Genomic DNA, 18,985 nt, shown 5'->3' on the forward strand with positions numbered 1-18,985 from the left:
GCAACCATAATAGGCACAGTACTTTTTCAGAAAGGAGGCAAATTTTTAAATGATTGCAATGTGTTTAAAAATGGGAAGTAGTCTTTATTTTATATATTTCTGGTATGGGTGTATATATGACAGCTGCTTTTCATAATTGTAGGGGAAAATTTCTGCTGATAGTGAAGCGCGAAGAACTAACGTGTGCTTATCAGTAAATCAGAGTAGTTAAATCTTTGTTCTTTTTGCAAGACAGGCTGTTTAATGCTTTCACTGTGGATTGTGCAATGGAGCACTTCAGTCTAGAAGGTTACACAGTGACTTCGGTATTACATTTTTCTGATAGTGCTTGGTTGATTTGCTCTATCGTTAACTCACGTTGTCAGATAAGTTTTCATCATTGAATTTGTTCATGCTATGAATTAAATCAATTCATAAATTTAATTTTGCCAAGAAACGATACCAACTATAGATCTTAATTGAGCAAAATTTCCCTGCAGTGCAAACCATGGAAAATAGTCTTGTGCTTGAGAACTAAGTGGTGTCTTTCTGCAAGGCCTGCCAACTTACTTTTATCTTGCAGCTTTTTTCATTCACTTAATGCATTAGGTAAAACCATTAGGAACTAGCTGTCAGCCCAAGAATAAGTAATAATAGAACTTATTATTTTTCGAGACTCCCTCTAATACCTGTCTTTAAAAATCTAAGTATGACTTCTGTGGTGATAGTCTAATGGTAGTGCCCTCCTTGGATAGCTAACTAATCCTCAAAATGATTGCAGCCCTCCTAACTCCTACCTATGCATTTATTTGGCTGTTGGTACTACAATGTCTGAGGGCTGCACGCACTTATAAATTACCCTGCCGGTGTCCATGTGAGACAGCAGATTGCATAGGCTTTCCCAGGGGAACCTGGAAGCTTGTTTCAGAGCCTGGAATTGAACTAATTCTCTTGAGCCCCACAGTAGGTCCTTAATCATAAAATCATTCCCCACTTCCCCCAAAGAGATTAAATGTAATAACTTGTATTATTTAAGGGTTTTTCTTTTTTAACACTTGAGGTTTTGAGGTGAACTTTGCTAAAGAGTTACCTGTCATGGTGTAAAATCTCTCTCTTCAAAGGCAGGGCCTGGGAAGTTGCAGTGCTGCTCTGGCACAGGCAGGGGTTGACCAGGTCCTGCTGGCCCTGCAGCGGGCTCCAGCCCTGGGTGGAGAGGGCCCTGGCACCTCATGCACATAAACCCTAATCCCTCCGTGTCGTGGGGAAGGTGCTAAAACTAAATATCTTAAGGGCATAAAGAGTGGAAGAGGCCTCACTACCTGCACTGTGAAGAACAGAAATGAGGCGTGTTAAAGTGAAAAGGGGTGTTATGTTGCTATTTTAGGAGTTGGCTTCAGCCTCTGACTTCACATGTGAAAATGAAATTTAAGGGAGCTAACCAAGGCAAAACCAGTTTACACCTGCATGTGGATACAAGTGGGGCATTTTTGTGGATGCTTACTTTTCAAGAGAATTGGGTTTAAGTTAGTCTTTACTGTTGTGAAACTAGAGAAAAATAAAACCTAAAAGTTTTAAACTCAGCATGCCTGTGCACAAAGGAAATCATGTTTGAAACTTCATTTAAATACAGCAAAAAAACCAAACCAACCAACCCAAAACAAACAACAACAACCAACCCCCTGAAACACAAAAACCCAAACCCAAGCCTTGTAGAACGTTGTCAACTAAATGCATTGTGAACTTTGAATTTGTTTTCCTGAGGACACTTTTGAGCAGCCTCGAGTAGTTTAGATACTTCTTTCATTGACCTGCTATTTCAGGTGCTTGAAAGTGGTCTTAAACTTTATTACAGACCAACAAAAAAATGCTTGTTTCCCCTTCAATGAGGTGTTTGGGTGAGGTATGCTCAATTTTAAATTGGTTAAAAAGGCCAAACAAACGTACACAGTGCAAGAACAGAGCCATGATGTGCAGCACACAGGTGAGTAAAGAAAAAAAAAAGGGCAAACTGAACCTCGACCAGGTAAATACTTAAGTCCTATTGCATTTTAAAACAGCTGATCCCGCTTCCCCTGTGGAAGAAGCGGCCCGGCAGCCGAGGCATGGCGCAGGGGAGCCCGCCGGTGTTGCCGAGGCGGGGCGGTGCCCCAGAGCCGGCAGGCGAAGCGCGAGCCCCTGGGCAGGGTGGGGGCCGCCTGCCCCGCCGCACAGCGCGGCCGGGGGGAGGTGTCTCCTCAGGCGCGGAGTACGAGGGCTCCGGTGCAGCGGCGGGCTGCTGGTTGTGAAAAGTGAAGGGGAGAGAGCGAATTCCCACTTAGCAGCTTTGGCTCCTCATTTTTTAGTCGCCTGTGAGTTTCTGGAGGTGCCTCTTCTCCTCAGAGCTACCGGTGGTGCGCGGAGCGTAGGGCTGTGTGAAATGGCTGGCTCGCTGAGGCCCGGAGTGGAGAAGACTGAAGCTTTACCAGTTGTCTGTCTCCTGGTCTTCAAAACTTCATATTACACCTGAAGATGGGAATAAATATGAAGCGTGGCCAGTGTCAGGGGCCCGCAGGAGGCGTGTTGTGGACACCACATCGCGCTCAACGTGTTCTTTGATCAATCTGCTGTTTATTTTCTGAACTGCTTAGTTGTGCAGTAGTCGCTCAAGGCCTACATCATGTTTTACAGAGAAGAAAACACATCAGATGAGATTTTAACCAGGATCCTGTTCCAGTGATCAAGTAGAAAAAGGAAAGATAACTTTCATCTGTAGTTAAGGCTGACATATGGCCCAGAGTATTGAATTATTGAATGCTTTTCATATTGCCAGTACTACTGTTGATTTAGATGTCCTCAGGGCTCATGGGGTGATATATTTTAAAGGCACTGTATTTTTCATCTTGTGCTCTTACATCTTTAGCTAGATTTACTTTTCTGACAGAAAACTTGGATTTAAAGTATTTTTCAGGCAAACACCAGTGCTACTGTGACCTGCTTTTGAATGTAAATGTATCTATCTGGAGTAAATGAAACCGTCGTTGAGCTGTAGTCGTTCTGCAAAGGTCTGGCAAAGTTTGAGTAACCAAGGCAAGAGAAAGTGACTTCCTCATTCAAAATGTGTATTTTGGGGCATATAACTTCTTTTTGCAGTGTACCAACCTCATGGCTGCGTTTCAGTCTGATCCCTTCCCTCGTGCCATGCACCTAAGGCGGCGGAGGCGGGAAGAGGAGCGCTGGCGAGGGGGAGCAGCAGGCTGCCCAGCTCCCCGGCTGGCGGCTGTGCTGTGCCTTGCTGGTCAGAGCTGCTGAGGGGGGGAAACAGCTACCGCTGCCAACCCTTCACCAGGAGCCTGGGAATTAACGCAAATCGTGGAGGGCGAAGAGGCGTCTGAAGCTGCTGTCCTGCCTGAGCAGATCAAAGTGCTGCAGAGAGCCCGGTAGCTGCTGCAGCCCAACCGAGGGGGAGGAAACGGTGCCCTCGCTTTGCCTTTTATTTCCATGGGCAAAACAAGCATGGCATGCTCTCTACCCACTGCAGACCAGGGAGGAAAGTGCACTGCTGCCCTTGCCTGTGTTTTCTTTTATCCTCTTGCTTCACCAGCTGGCAGCCAGTGGTGGGCAGGTGAGCCTGGTGCCAGGGGCGGGCAGCTCACCCCCTCCACCTGGGAGGGCTGCCTGCTGCTGGCAGTGCGACGGGAGGAGGGCCCTGCTGCAGGTAAGAGCTGCTTTATGATACGTTTGTCTAAAGTAATCTATAAACTGCAAAAGCAGGCTTCGATTAATGCAGTTTTGCTTGTGCATATTGTTAAAAGGCTGTGTGTAAAAGCTGGGCGCAGTGGGCTTAGCCGTTTCCATGCCTTGCAGCGCCCAGGCGTGGTATGAATCCTGGGTGGGCTGTGGGGAAACCTGCTTGCTCACTCCCCCTCACATGAGCTGTGGGATTGAGAAAGAAAAGTTATTGGTTTATGAAGGTGATTTCTAGTGTTCTCCAAATGCAGAGCGTGAGTAGGGAGGCTGGGGGTTACGTGCCTGACCGTAGTACAGTGGCAGTAAACTTTGGTCTTTGCAACAGATGTGTTGAAAAATACAAATATTGGTTGGCTTGTTAATTGCTGAGTGATGAGTGCTGCTGCTTTCGTGCTTGAGTGCATGATGATGAAAGCTTGATGATTAACTATTTAAATGTTTTTAGATACAGTTCTTTTAAGCATTTTCTAATTCTGTATTCTTTCCCAAACTGTCTTGTCGTAGTTACCTGTGATACTTGGGGTTGGGCATACACAAATACTTTGATATGTTTTTAGTTTGCTTTTTTTGTTTTAATGAGTTTTTCTAAAGATGGGAGTACTCCATAGGTACCAGCCAAGATGATGTTTCCTCTTGTGATAATAAGGTATTTACGGTGTGCTTGGTTCTCCTTGGTCTGTGGGCTGAATAAATGGTGTGAGCCTAAAGCCCTTATCCTTTCTTTTGTGCTCATTTGTGTGTTGTAAACTTTCTGATGATGTTTGAAAAAGTACGTATTTTATTGGGTATTTTCCTCTTTGATACTTCTTCCTCATCATCCTTTTATAGTGTTTAATGGGGTGTAACACTGTTGGGATGTAAGTGGAATGTGTAGAGGGAAGAAAATTTCCATTCTCAGGTCTGTTATGAATGAAATGTTGGCTTGACAGTACTTAAGCTACTTTGATGTCTTAGCTTCTTAATATCCCTTCAGTGAGAACTAATCGTTCAGAAATGCTCACTGCCAAATTCTGGCATCCTCTGTAATTACAATTCCTGATTTCCTGGGTAATTCTTAGACTCAAGTGTCAGTAACTGCGAACTGCTGAGTTCTGATTGATTTAAGGTATGTAACCTGTGTTCAGTGCTGGTTTTATGTATTGGGGCTACATTAACAACATTAGAGCTGCAATATCAAATATTTAGAAGATGCTGAACTGAGGTTCCAGTTCAATCCCATCCCTGATGTGTATGACAGTTATGCTGTATTCCTTAGTTATGGTTGTCGTCTGTTGTGTTTGATTATTGTTCACTTATTTGCACAGGATGTTTGTCTCAATATATCTGGGGTATTTTAAAATCAAAGCCGCCTTATATAATAGAGGCAGAGGGTGTTGCAGAAGTTGGAAGGCTCCTCATAGATAAAAGTCAGCAACGGACTCTAATCCTCTAAGGCTGTGTTAAGCCTGAGAGCTGAGAGATCACAAAAATCACGATGCTCTTTCTGGAGTTTCTTGCCTGTCACAGCTTTTCCATGTAACTTTAAGCAAACCATGTAAAAAGTATCTGTAACTGGTCCTGTTTGTGTAAGGATTTCTTTGTTTTGAGTACCCAATTTGGTATGCTGGCAATGGGTACCCCAAGCTTCTGACTCTTTTGATCACAGTGACAAGGAACAAACGTCAGAGGAAACAGGAGACTGCGTGCAGTGTGTGCTAAATGTTGGGTGGTAACCGAAGGCACTCCCTTAGTTATACTTCCTATAGTAAAAAAAACCCTGATGGTGAATAAAATGATGCATTGCTCCTTATCAAATAGATAGTCACTCCATTAGAGAAGCAGCGTGTCTTTATTTAAATATGCAATCTTGTAATTGGAGAGTGTGACAGACTATATGTGTGTGTTGGAGAGACCTCATGATGGACCTTACACCTTCAATCAGACATGTCCTAAGCCTGAACACGTTGTTTTGCATCCGTAAATCTTTGTGAGGCTTCCTAGGCTATGAAAAGCAAACAGAAGCATGATTGTATTGCTTTACTTTATTTAGTAGCAATTTCCTATGCAGTTCAGTGCAAACCAGCTATGGAACAGTTCAGTAATGCCTGCTTGGGTCTTCTCTCTGAGTTTTGGAGGGAAGAGTGCTAGATTGTGTAATTTGTATAAAGTAATTAAGTGTTTTGAAGCAAGACACATAATGCAAACGTGATGAATGGAAGTAGAAACTCATCTTGGAAATGTATCTGCTGCCTCTTGTGAGCTACACTGAAATTGCAACAGCAGATAACTTCTTTCTCATGGAAGCTGTGAGGTTTCAATCCTCTTCATCTTTTGCTGTAAGCGTTTAGGCTCTTGGGTTAAATCTTACTGAAATTTCTGCTACTGACAACTGTGTGGAAAGGTCAGATGCAGAGGCAGGCTGTGGGCAGCATGAGTTTGTTTGTCAAGCCAAGCACAGCCTGTGTGCCGTAGATTGAGCACTTCTAAGTGACAGAAACCCTTTTTCTGGCAAAACTTTCAAACAGTGAAGCAGCGAGGTAGTAAATAAGAAAGACTTTGTTTCTGTCTGACTCTGTTGGCTAAGTGGACTCAATCAGCAAACACAGCCAAAGGCAAGAGCTGGCTCTTGCTGCACATCTGGGTACAAAGAAGGCAAGTTGTGTTTCAGATGGGAGATGGTGCTTTGGAGCTGCAGCTGGAAGACTTAGTGCTGTGTTGCAGTGAAAGAAATATATACAATCCTTGCATGGCTTATTTTTCTTTTGGTTCCATTAGCAGAAGGGAGAACACTTTTACTGGTGCTGTTTTCAGAGGAAAAATACTAGAATTGCCTGTTTTGAGTCCATATTTTAGGGAGGATTTGGAGATACATTGGGAGCCTATTAGAGACTACAGAAACGAGCCGTGGCTGTGAAAACAAGCCTCATGCTGTTAAGTTTTAAGAGATCGATTTTTCTCACAAAAAGGTGATTGGATGTGATATAAGTGTCCAGGTACCTTGGCAGAGGAAAGACATCTAATAACTGGAAGCTTTTTACCCTTGCTGACAAGGATGTAATGTGCCCCAAGTTCCAGGGGTTTACCCATTGAATCAACATCAACAACTCTTTTTTTTTCTTTCTGTTTTTTCTTCCGTCCTTGTAGGGACTTGCTGAAACCACTGTTATGTTGTTTTCTCTGATGCTTTTTCTACAGTTTAGAGCTCCAAGGGGTTAATTGCTTTAAAGAAGTCATCGGGATGAATGGGCAGAGTAGATAATCTAACGATTCTAGGCTTGCATCCCTGGCAGTAGCCGAGGTGGTGTTATTAATTACTCCTGCCATTGGTTAGCAATCACAGCTATCGCCTCCGCCTCCAGCTCCTGCCTTTCCTAATGGGTTGTCGCACCTCTCCAGAGCTTGCTGAACGGTTCCTTCAGTGCCTTTGTTTTCTCCAGCACTGAGCATTTCCTTCAAACTGATGCCACACGCCTGGAGTCCTAAAGCGGTGACGTAAGGGGTGAGGGAAGGGAAAAATAGTCCTTTCTACACCAAACTCTGCTCCGTGACTTTTTAAGTTGTTCACCCACAAACATACCTCTCTGCGCTCTGCTTCCTCTGGCTGACCTGCTCGCCGGGGCCCCGGTACCCATTTTCCAGCTTTGTGGGAAGGGGCTGTGAGGGTTAGGAAAGCTGTGACTTCAAAGTGAGCGGGAGATGTGAGTGGCTCGTTAGGACAAAAGGGAAGCTTGAGGGTTATTTTAGAGGTTTTGGATAGGCATTCCCAGGCTGGAGCAGCACCCGCATGGGCTCGGCTTTACTTCAGGGTTTGAGAAAGCCCAGAGATGCTGAGTTGCCTCAGCTGTTGCTGGTGGAGACAGATACCTGCGTGAAACGCAGAGACCACCCGTGTCCTCAAGAGCGCCGCGCGTGGGTGTGCTGGCTCTCCGGAGCCCACGGGTGCAGCCCTGGGAAGGGGGAGCCGCTCCTTGTGCCTCCTTCCTTGGCCCCACAGGCCGCTTTCCCAGGCCCGGCCCTGGACGGGCAGAGCGGTGCTGGTGTTTGGGGGTTAATCCCCCCCTTTCCCAGGCGCGCGCCGTCCCCCAGCGCCCCGCGGCCCCTGCGCCCGCGCCGTCTCTGGCCGCCAGGGGGCAGCGGCGCACCGGGGAGCGCGCGGCGGGGCGGGGCGGGGGGCGGAGCCGCCCCCCGCGCGGCCCGGGTTCGGGGGGGGCCCGGGGGTCCGCGGCGGAGCCGCCGGCGTGGTTTTAAATCAAGACCTTCCTCTTCCCGGCAGGGCTGCCTGAAAGGTGTCCGTGCGGGCGGGGGTCGGCCAGGCCCCACAGAGCGCGAGGAAGGAAGGCTGGCAGGGGAGGGGTGGGCCTGCAGGACCCTGGCGTAGTAGACCGGAGTTTGCTTCTGGAAACCTTCAAAAAGAGAAAGGAGGGGGGAAAAAAGGCAAGAAGAGCAATTAAAATAATGCGTCTGAGTCTTGCTCAGCTAGGTCGGGATGGTTGTGTAGATCAGGATGTTTATGTCAGAAAAACAGGCTAGAAGTTCTTGATCATTTCACTGATACCGATCTGTACAAGTACCGTATTCCGCAGTGTTTTTATCCGTTCAGTACGAGGCAGATGATTAAGGAAAGAATAGAAAGGCAAAGCAGAGCTGCATGACAGAGGAGTTTCTTCCCCAGACTGAGGGGTATCTCGCACAATCCCCTTCCCGCATGCCTGAAAGCAGCAATATGAACAACCAGGGCTAGGAAAATCACCAGCTCTCACTTGATTAATACGGGAGTTTTGATTTAAAGTTGTTTTATCTGGGGAAAATCAAAGGTCTTCTCCTATCTCTGCATCTGTGCTCCATCTCTATTCTGCCACTGAAAGCTTGCGTAGCTGAACTGGGGAGGAGAGGGGCAGAAAGTTGTTTCTGGGTTTCCTTGCTGTTTCCTTGTTCTGCTTCCTACCTGGAGCGTTTATAAAAGGACATACAATGAAATGAAAATTTCGGTTAAAAAGGTGGAAATTGCCATTCGAACATTGAAATGGATTCAAGTCAGAAAGGGGAATGCTCTTTGCCAGCTGCCTCTGAGTTTTAAAAACAAGCAAAAAAATGCCCCCGAATCAGAAACAAACACCCCTGCCTCTGCCCACTGCCCAGCCCGCCCAGGGGGGGTGACCCCAGTGTTTAGGGGCAGTGGGACCGACCGGTGCAGGAGCACACCACCTCCTGTGCAGAAAGCATTGCACCCACCTAGACATTACAGAACCTGTAGAAAATTGTTGTGTTACTTTGATTTGCTATGAACGTACGAAACATGGGCTGGCTCATCTATTAAGAGTCTCCCAAATATGCTACTGAAAGATCTGATAAATGCAACAGCACTTAAGCAGCTGTTTTTTTTCCAAACTTCCCCGAGTTGGAAAAGCCCCCTTTGCATATCGGGCTCTCTCCTGCCTTCCTGCAGTGGCAAAGCGGGCTTGAAAACTCTTAGCTTGCAAGCCTCAAATGAGGCCCTGAAGGAAAGAGTTTAATTTCATTTTTTGATGTGGGAAGTTAACAAAATTAGCGATATCAGGCTCTGCAGCATGAGCGCCATGCGGGGCAGCCAGCCACGTGGTGCTGGGCTCTGTGCAAGCGAAGTGCCCTGGCTGCTGCTATTTTGTACAGCTGTGCGATTATTCTTGCCGATTTTGATAATGAAACTGATCCCTTTTAATATCTTATTGGGGAACTGAGAAGCCTTAGGAGAAAAATACCTGCCCCTTTCTCCACAGGGTGGAGCGTGGCTGCGGCTGGGAAGTCACCTGCCTGAGGGGTGCACCGGGGCTGCCAGGGAGGCTGACACATCCAACATCCCCCTTGCAAAGGGCTGAGACCTGCCACCAAAGTCCCACAAAGGCCGGCCCTTCCTATGCTGCTGGTGTACCGCGTGCCGGCCTGGGCAGAGCAGGGCGCCTCATGCCAACGTCCTGGGTCTGTCTGCCCTGGGAAACTGCATCCCCCTGGAATAGTTTTTCACTGTGGAAAACAATCCCCCGTCCCACTGGTGTGCAAAGTCACCTCCTGTGCTTAGGCACAGACCGAGTTACCTGATTAATGTTAGTGTTCATCTGTACTTTCAGCCTGGGCTAATTTTAGAGTTTGGAATAAGGATGATAATGGATTCAGTTGGTCAGAAATAGCTATTCTGCTTTGAATACACCGAGCTGGATCCAGATGAATTTCCCCACAGAGGCAAGTTGTTTAAACTAAGTGGTTTTTGCCCACGTCATGTGTCATCTGCAATTAGCCAGCAGGGCAGCGCCCCACTCGGGAGCCAGCGCTGGGCTCAGCCGCGCTTCTCGGTGCCTGTGCAGGCCCCCATCCTGTGCAGAAAGAGCCAGGGGGCCCCAGTGGTCACCCCAACCTGCCTGCCAGTCACAGCATTTCCCCATGGAATGGGTTACCTCGACTCCCTCCTGATGGCAGAACTGCGAGCTCCCTGGAGGTGCAGGCTGGTTTTGGTGCTGGTCGTGTTTATCTGTGGTACCCTGCAGGTGACACTTCTCTGGCCATTTTGTTGGTTTCTGTTTGAAATTAAATTGCTGTGTCAAAAAAGTGACACAGCAGGATGAGATAACTGGAGTGTTTTGGGGAAGGACCAGGTTTGGGGGTGGGTGAGTTTAAAAATTTTTTGCCCATGGATAAAAATGGATAGAAGTTCCCTTACAATCTCTTCCTGATGCATTTGCATTTGGGAGCCCCTTCCACGGCTGCATGTCCTCAGCGCAGCACCGTGTGACGTGGTTATGCTGCCACCATCACGGCCGTGCGGCATGCACTGACCCTGGGAGGGTACCACAACCGCCCGTGGGCTGTACAGAGACATTGGTATTTCAGGGAAGTATTGAAAATAATTTAAAATCCGTCTGGTCTCTTTTTAAGAAAAATGCTGCCAAAGAGAAAAAGAGTGCAAAAAGGAGGAAATACCCCTTCTCAAGTTTGATAATCCCCTCTGTGGCGGCCTCCTTTCATCCTGCAAAGCAGCCACCCAGCAGGTAGCCACCCACCCCTCCTCACCATGCAGGGTGTCCCCTGCCCTGTGCCTGCCCCGGCTCCCAGGTTAGCCACACGCTGAGCTGATGAAAATGTTGGAGGTGAGAGTTCGGTGTTGAGGTCTGACGAGAATGAAGCATGGCAGGGGTGTTGTTTCATGAAGAAATGGTGTGGGAGCAAATTGCTATGGATCAATGTAATCTAATTTCTTTGCTTCTGTGATCTAAATACATGCTTTAATAATTTATTAAGGGGGAGCGTCTAACGGGCGGGAGGGAAATGATAAAGGATGATTTAACAGAAGGCGGTACAGAGCAATAAAATGTTGAAGCCAGTCATTAAAAGGTGGGTGATGTCCAAGTAGTTAAAGACGGGAGAGAGAGAAGGTGAGACAGGGTTCGTGTGTTGGGCAAGAAGCACTGCAGGACCGTTAGAAAGTCCAGTGGGTGTGAGCTTTGTTGTTCTGTGCCTTTCCATGCAGATCCTAAAGGGAATGATGGGCTTATAGGGTCTTTCATCTGTGAATTAGATTTAAACTTAATACTGAAGGGATACAAAAGGATGTTTCTAGTTCTCAAAATTCATAATTCTTTTTTTTTTTTTGCTATTAGTTTAGTTCACTGAAAGGGTTTGGTTTGGCTTGAGCTGCTGGACTTGGGGCAGAGCATCCCCAAAGCAGCCTTGGAGGCAGCCTGGCGCTGTCAGGGGCTCGGGTGCACACAGCCGCCGAGGCGCCAGCTGCTCGCAGTGCTGCCCCAGCCATCCTCGCTTCCCTCTCATCGTACAGCCCGTTTGTGGAAGAAACTAAAAGCAGACAAAAGCTGTTCTGAGATGCATTAAAGGGAAACACCTTCACTGCTACACTGTCTGTCCTCAGAGAGGAAAAAGGACTGAAACTGCACAGTAGTGACAGTATTGGGAGCAAAAATAGTAAGAACTGGCACCAGGAGGAACTCATCGCACTGAAACTTCAGCAGATCTTGTTCAGATGTTTGAAAATAAGTATTCAACTAAGTCTCATCAGAATCATAAAAAGTGGTAAATTTTGATTCTTCCTGAACCTTATTTTCTGTACTTGTGGGGGACTGCACATAGACTGACATACAGGGAGTGCAGGTCCTGTTCTCACTGTGTCTTTGCACTTGCTCGTGCAAAAGCCTTTAACATAGATGTCATCTGGTAAACAGCAAGAATAGAAGGCTGTGGGGTTTTTTTTTGTGTTATGATATCTTTAAGAACTTTATAAGATGCTATTTAGGTTCCTGGACATAATTTTGCATGAAGTGGTATGTGATACGAAGGGCTTGGTCTGCCTGTCAGACAAAGTTGTCTGAGACACCAGTTTGATTTTTCTACTGCACTGGAAATTTCTTCCTAATAGCCCCGAGCATGGTTCTTAACTGCGGGGTCTCTGTCTCTGGTGATGGGACAGCGCTCAGGCTTGTGCGGGACTCAGGCTGATGATGGAGGTGTACAGAAATACCACAGAGATTTAATTTATTTGCTCCATGTATTTTTGATTTTGCACACAACAACGATTGTAGGGAATTGTAATTTGCATTGATTTTCTATATATTTAATGTTTTTTAAAGTTTACTCGGCAGAAAAGCAGTATTGATCTCTGGATACAATTCTGGATCCTGGCTGTTTCAGTGCAAGGTACCCAGTGATCTCTTCCTGTATTTCTTTTCCTATTAATAGTACTTAGTGATTAGTATGTAGTAAGTGATTTAGTAAAAGCTATTTGGAGGCCAAATTTTCTAGGGAGTATCATTACTAATGGGCTGGATTTCAAATAAATTCAAATTTGGTTAACATTTAGCAACCTGAAGACTATGCAAGCATTACTTCTGGCATGCTCACTCTAAATGGTCTGTGTGTGTTTGGAAAGGTTTGTATCGCTGACACTGCTTCAACAGAAAAGCACTGAAATAAATGCAACAGTAACACTTTGCCAAACTGTGTTCCAGACAAAATCCTTCCCCCTCCTTTCATTCACCTCTAATTACGACTGACCCCCCCTCTTACCAGGCTTTTGTCCCCCGCGTTTATGTGGTGCTCTGGAGCTGTTGGTTGGAGGAACCCCACAACAGGGACAGGAGTCGGGGCAGAGCGGCTGACGGGAGTAATGGCTTTGCTTTGTACATCTGTCAGCTAATGCTTAACTAATGCAGAATTACTGTCAGCCTCCTGCGGAGCTCACTTTCCTCTCCACCTGAATGCGTAATGACTCCGTGGCAAAGAATTCGAAATAAATGCTTAATGGCTGGACATTTAGAAAATTAGGAAAGTAGCAGAAGTTTGTCACGGTTGTTGTCTTGCCGGCTTTCCTGGCCCCCACGGCAGGTGTGGGGCAGCGGGTGCCGGTGGTGCAAAGCCCCCCGTGGCGCTGGGCAGCCTTCGCTCACTAGGCACCGACCGCGCCGGGATGCAGTGCTGCCTGGGGACACCAGCAACCACTGATGCCTGGGAGATACTGGCCTGGTTTGGGGGCTACCTCCCCTACAGGAGTGGCTCTATGTGCAGGAATCTGTCCCCGGTGCCAAGCCCCTTGCTGGCATCACCACTGTCCCGCAGCAGTGCGTGGGGCTTCTCCTGGGCTGTGGTGCACCCTGGAGCCGCCGCGGTGCTTTGCCCTAGAGAGCAGAGCAGTCCCTGCGCCGAGCTCTTGTCGCTTAGTTTGCAAACCCCTCTGGAACCATGTGGGAGGAAATATGTTTTCTAAATGTTAGTCATTACCAGCTAATGGGGATGTTAGCAAACGGGGCGAGCCTGGAGACGCGGGGGTGGCCAAGCACAGGCTAGTGGGAGGGCTGTGCCACCGCTGGGGCTTGGCAGGATGCGGGGGCTTGCTATGGGCAGCCCCGAGACAGCCAATTCCTCCAAAAATGACTGCTGGAAATGGCGACCTATAGCTTGGTATGATGGGGGCAAATCCCAGGTGACATCTCCTTGCAGTGGGGACCATGTTCCCACTCCCTGACATCCCTTTCCTCCCACAGAGGGGCCCCAAAGGTGTATGGGAACGTTTGAGTGTTCCCATGCTGCTTTGAGGCAAAGTGGTCCAGGTTAGTTTTCATCAGTTTTGGCTTGGTTCAGCCTGGGCAATGAGGAACTGTGGTGGCCAGCAGCCTGACCTGGTGGCACAGTGACAGCCAAGGCCGGCTGTGCTTCCTGCAGATACTGCTGGGATCAGAGGTGGTTCTTCTTCCAAGGTCCAGTCCTCATAAGGTCTCTCTGGCACCTGCACCAAAATCACTTCAGGCTGCGCATCTCTACCTGCCTCATACCTCATTGGAGATGTTTGGAAAACAGCATCGACCTCCCTGCTTTGGGCAGGAAGGATTGATGTGCACAGAAAAATTTTGGAGGTGGAAACATTTCCACCAGTGCTGTTGACAAAGTTGGGCATCACTTTCTTTAGCGAACTGTGGTATCCTAATTTCACATTTGGTGCAATAGCAGTGTTAGATCATGACCGAAGGAAGATGGCTGGGCTGAGACATCTGCTGTGGGCAGGCAGTTGTGAGCTCCTCGACACAAGGGTGGGAGCACCCTGCTATGCAGGAGGATGTTTCCTGACCCGGTGTCTTTAGGATTTTGATTTTTTTGTTGTTGCTTTTTTCCGCATGCACTACTTTTCAGCTAGCAGAAAACATTCAGGAAAATAATTGTGTTGGAAAAATTTAAATCTACCATAATTTCTTGGTGCAACCACCAGGGAAAATACAGTCCAACACACAAATATCGAATGAGGTTTTAAAAACAAGCTGTGTCAGAGGTGACTGGTGTTTAGTCTTTGGAATACTGCATGAAATGTGTATTTGGTAAACCCAAACGTGAGCGTGGAGGAGAGGCTGGGGCTGCTGGGCCATTATGCTGAAGTGGGTGATGGCAGGCGGCCACAGCACGAGCTGGTGACCGGCTGCTTGGCCAGCCCCAGCATGGACACAAGGTTTTGGGATGTACCAGCCTACGGCCACGGGACATGCTGGCAGTGCCCTCCTTGGGAGCACAGCCAGTGCCCTGACCCGCAGCCATGCCCCTGCCAGCCTGCGCTGCCGCAGGTCACGCGTGCATTTGACCTATGTATATAGAATTATATTCACGCAGCCTGTTGAAGGGTAAGTCGGTAAGGTGACGTGCAGCTCCCTGAGGAGATGCTGAAGTTTGCCCCGGCAGCCCACTCCCGTCCCCAGCAGTGCCCAGGGGCACAGGGCTGCATGAACCAGCCCTGGGTGCATCTCCTGCTGCCTCCGTGGGCGGGGGTCAGGCTGTCTTTGCAGGAGTCGGCAGAGCTTTCCACTGGCTTGTTAATAGCCAAACCTGGAGCAAGTCCTTGATGCTGGGATTTAATATGGGCTGTAGTTATTAATGCATCTGAAAAATGGAAACCGTAAGTGAGATACCATCTCCAGGTTGCACTAATGGAATGATCATTCCGTTTTACTTAGCACAGGCAGGTATGGTCATTAAAACAGCTTTAAACAAATACCCTGTGCATAAAGGAGTCTAGGAAACAACTGGGCACCAAACCTCAGCGGTTCTGTACTCACTTGTTTGCTAAGATAGCACAAATGATGCTTAACTAATTTAAAGAATTAGTTTACTAAGGGCTTAGGCCTTTTGAAAACAGATTTGAAAGCTATTTCTGAAAGTCTGTCTCTCAAGCACGTGTTGCATACGTTGTCTGCTCAGAGTGCCTTGAGGCTGGTACCAGGCTGGTCTGCATACCTGAACTCGCACCATTGCTTGTAATGACAAATTGCAAAGCCATTAATTTGTCATGCACTTCTGGTTTGCTTCTCTCCACTGTATCTAATCACAAGCTTGGGAACATCTCTCTGGTGTGGGCCGTCTCTCAGGGCTTCTTTGCAGATCATAGCACCTCCAGCAACTGCTTGCTGTGCCCAGGCTTGTTGATAATGTGGCCTGCACTTTGGTTTGGACTAGGTGGAGTTCCTTATGTATCCTTATTCCGTGTGCCACACCGCTGTTGCTATAGCTGATGCTTAAATTGGGGAAGAAAAAAAAAAAAAGAAAAAGAAAAAGCCAGGAGGTCAGGAAGGGGTTAGGCAAGTGTTCTGTGCGTTCTTAACTACCCCACAGTCCTTAACTGACTCTGCTGCTGGAAATCAGCAGCTTTGCTAAATGCTCAGTGGCCTGGCAGACTTTTGCCATGTGGGGAATTTTTGGCTTTGTGTATTTCCAAAGAAGGTAACGCAAACTGCTTCGGGAGGGCATCCTGAGTCCCGATGCAGGTAGACTTCTACAAGGGCCCAGCTGCTTTGAATTCATGGGTTCAAACCACCAAATTTCTCAGCTTTAGAGCCTGGTGTCCTGTAATCTGCCAGTGCAGCAGAAACAGGAGCTCTTGCCCAGCACAGTCCTTCTGCCATGCGAGATACTTGCTTTTTTGCCCTCGAAGTCCTCAAAGTGCAGGCGCTGTAGAAACAGTGTTTTGGGAATCCAGATTTATTGTATCCTGCTGATCCCAAATCGATATACTCCTTTTACTGGTAAAGGGATGTTTTTTCCTAACTGCAGCTGTTGTGAGCCAGCCCGGCAGTCAGGCTGGACCAATTCCTTTTCAGGGATTGCCATCGGTAGGAAAGATTTTGCTGGCCCAATTAGGCCCTCAGACAGCTATGCCAACACAGCTGAGACACGTGCATGTCTCCAGGCACGATCAATGTGGCCAGAGAAACTCTGATCCCCAACACTTCTTCTGCATGACCAACTCACTAGTATCACTGGGTTGAGTTTCATATGGTCTATTGGCAGGTAGGGCAAGTATACAGTTGTTATGGATAAATGGTCAGCCATGTTCTGTACCAGCTTCCATCACTTACAAATAAAGAGGAATTAATCTTATGTTTGACAATGTCCTCAGAAAATCTATTATAGCAACCACAGCGACCCCCCAGGTTTCCACTCTCAGGTCTCCTAAAGCTGTGCAAAATGAAGGGGTGTTTGCTCAGCTCTTACAGGGCTCCTGCACCTCATCTTCTACCAAGGAAGCGAGACATGTGGTATGCTTATCTAGGTCCATCTGGGCCAAATATTAGCTACAGCCACATCCAGCTGTCAAATGACTTAATTGGAGTGGAGGCCACTGTGTGCTCCAGGGTTTAGATCTCTCCTTCAAACAGCCGCTTCTACACTCTGCCGATGCATTCCCCACAGCGCTGTCACTTGTCTCCTAACAGCCATGGCTCTAATTGTTTTGTTAAATTTTGTGCGTGGTTTGTAGCATCCATTATTTCTTTTACACCATTCCTTTTGAAGGGGAGGCTCCACGCGGGCTTGTTCGGGTAGTTCCAGCAGACCTAAAAAGTCAATCTTTACCTCGTCTTGGTACAGCACCATCTGCGGAAATCAGAGCATAAATGCAGAGCGAGAAAGGGCAGCAACAACAAGAGCAGAAGAAAGCAGCGTGCCTGGGAGAGGGATATGAGGAGAAAAAGAGAGAATTTTCTTTGATGCATTCGTTTCCTCTTATTAGTATCCATCTAGTGGTGCTCAGGCTGAGATAGCTGACCTGTCCAAAAGTTAGTGATCCACACACAATCCACTCCCAATAGTGCAAAAGTACAGACATCACAGAATGAAAATAGCAGAAGTCAAGATGAAGGAGGAAACCACGGGCTGCCAGATATGAGTGGGAATAACCTAAGTTCACCCAAGTGGCAGAGGTACTATCTTAGTTTGTGGAGAGTGAGGGGAAAAAATGTCTTAACAATCTCATTCTTCCACCTATAAGCACATCTCTTCTGTGTTTTCTATGCTGCTACTGATAAAGACTGCCCACGCTTGAAAGGACCTGGCAGGGTACAAGGTCAACCTTATACAATTTCCTCTAATTGTGTGGGTCTGGCTGACCTCCTTATTCCAGCACAAGGAGGGATAACGGCAGGCAGAGATGACAAGGGAAAAAGACTGCCAAAACTTTTCCTGCCTGTGGAAGGAGCCTGCCTATGATCATAGACCACCATTTCCGTAATACGGGCTCTTGGTGCGCAGGTAATCTGGCTCCTCACCGCTGCCCACCCGTGCAGTCTGCCCGCACTGCCCGTGCGAAGGACATGGCAAAAGGCATAGGGCATTACACACCCGAATTAGCCCGGCCTGACCGGAGCAGATGGCAATCTTAGGTTTGCTCTACTCTCGGCATTCCGTTCCTCTGCGGAGGCATTGGGTTGCTCTGCCAAATAGAAAAAGGGGGGAAAATACACCTGTGTGCTGTGAGCCAGCCCTGCCCTCTGCTGCGTGGTTGCCTCCTTTGGCTGCAGGTCCTGGAAATGCTATTTCCCTTTTCAGCTCAATTTCTTAATTTAGAGCATGCTTTTGTGCTGCAGAGGGTGTTTTGCTGTTTCCTGGGAGATCTGCATGTGGGTGAAAGCGGTAACTCGTCCCCTGGGTGACCACTGCCCAGATGGCCCCCGGAGCAGTGTCCCCTCCAGACCAGAGGGGAGCGTGTCTCACAGCTCTCCACAGCGGCACTTGCACAGCTCTTCCCAGCGAGTTTCTTGAAGTCTTGCTAGTCCTGGGAGGAGGTGCGTTGGGCATTGATACTAGCTTAAAAGTTTATTTGAATTGCTCCCTGGAGACAGTGCCAGCTTTGTGTTCAGCTCTGTTGGAAAGAGATAAGAAGAAATTTCACAGAGACAGTAAGTCAATATCGGCACTCATAGGTATCACTTTATAATAATGCCTTTTGACAAATGGATGTCAGTTCTCTGGAAACTTAGCTCAAGAAAGCAGAAAATGAAAACTTGCTGCAAGTTTTTATTGCCGATGCTTCATGTACAATCACAGGGAGTCTGCACTGTCTCTTTTCTCGGTGCTTGTGTTCCTAAGGAGATGAAAATCTAATAGATGGACAGCAGTAAAATAAATCACTGGCTCTTAAAACTATGGAAAATAGTATCACAGGGAATAATTACTCAGAACCACTAAACAGTTCTGTAAAGAGGAAATGTGTTTTTAGAACAGATCTATCACAGCTAGAAGAAGCTGCAGGATATCCCCAACAGGTCTATGGCCGTGCTGGCCCAGGGGCTGGGTTGCTAACAGCAGCAACGTGCCGTGCTGTGAGAAACGCCGGGGTAGGAGGGCGGCGTGCTCTCCCCTCCTGCAGCAGGACCGCTGGCAGCGATGGCTGCGGCTCCGCCTCGGCAGGCACCTTGGGGCTGGAGGCACCCAAGGGGCTGGGAGTCCTCTGTGTCCACTCCCTCTCCGTCAGGTTGCAAATGCACTTTGGAGCGTGTAAGGACTATCCTCT

Source organism: Calonectris borealis, chromosome 12 (assembly GCF_964195595.1).
Source record: "Calonectris borealis chromosome 12, bCalBor7.hap1.2, whole genome shotgun sequence".
Taxonomy (NCBI): Eukaryota; Metazoa; Chordata; class Aves; order Procellariiformes; family Procellariidae; genus Calonectris; species Calonectris borealis.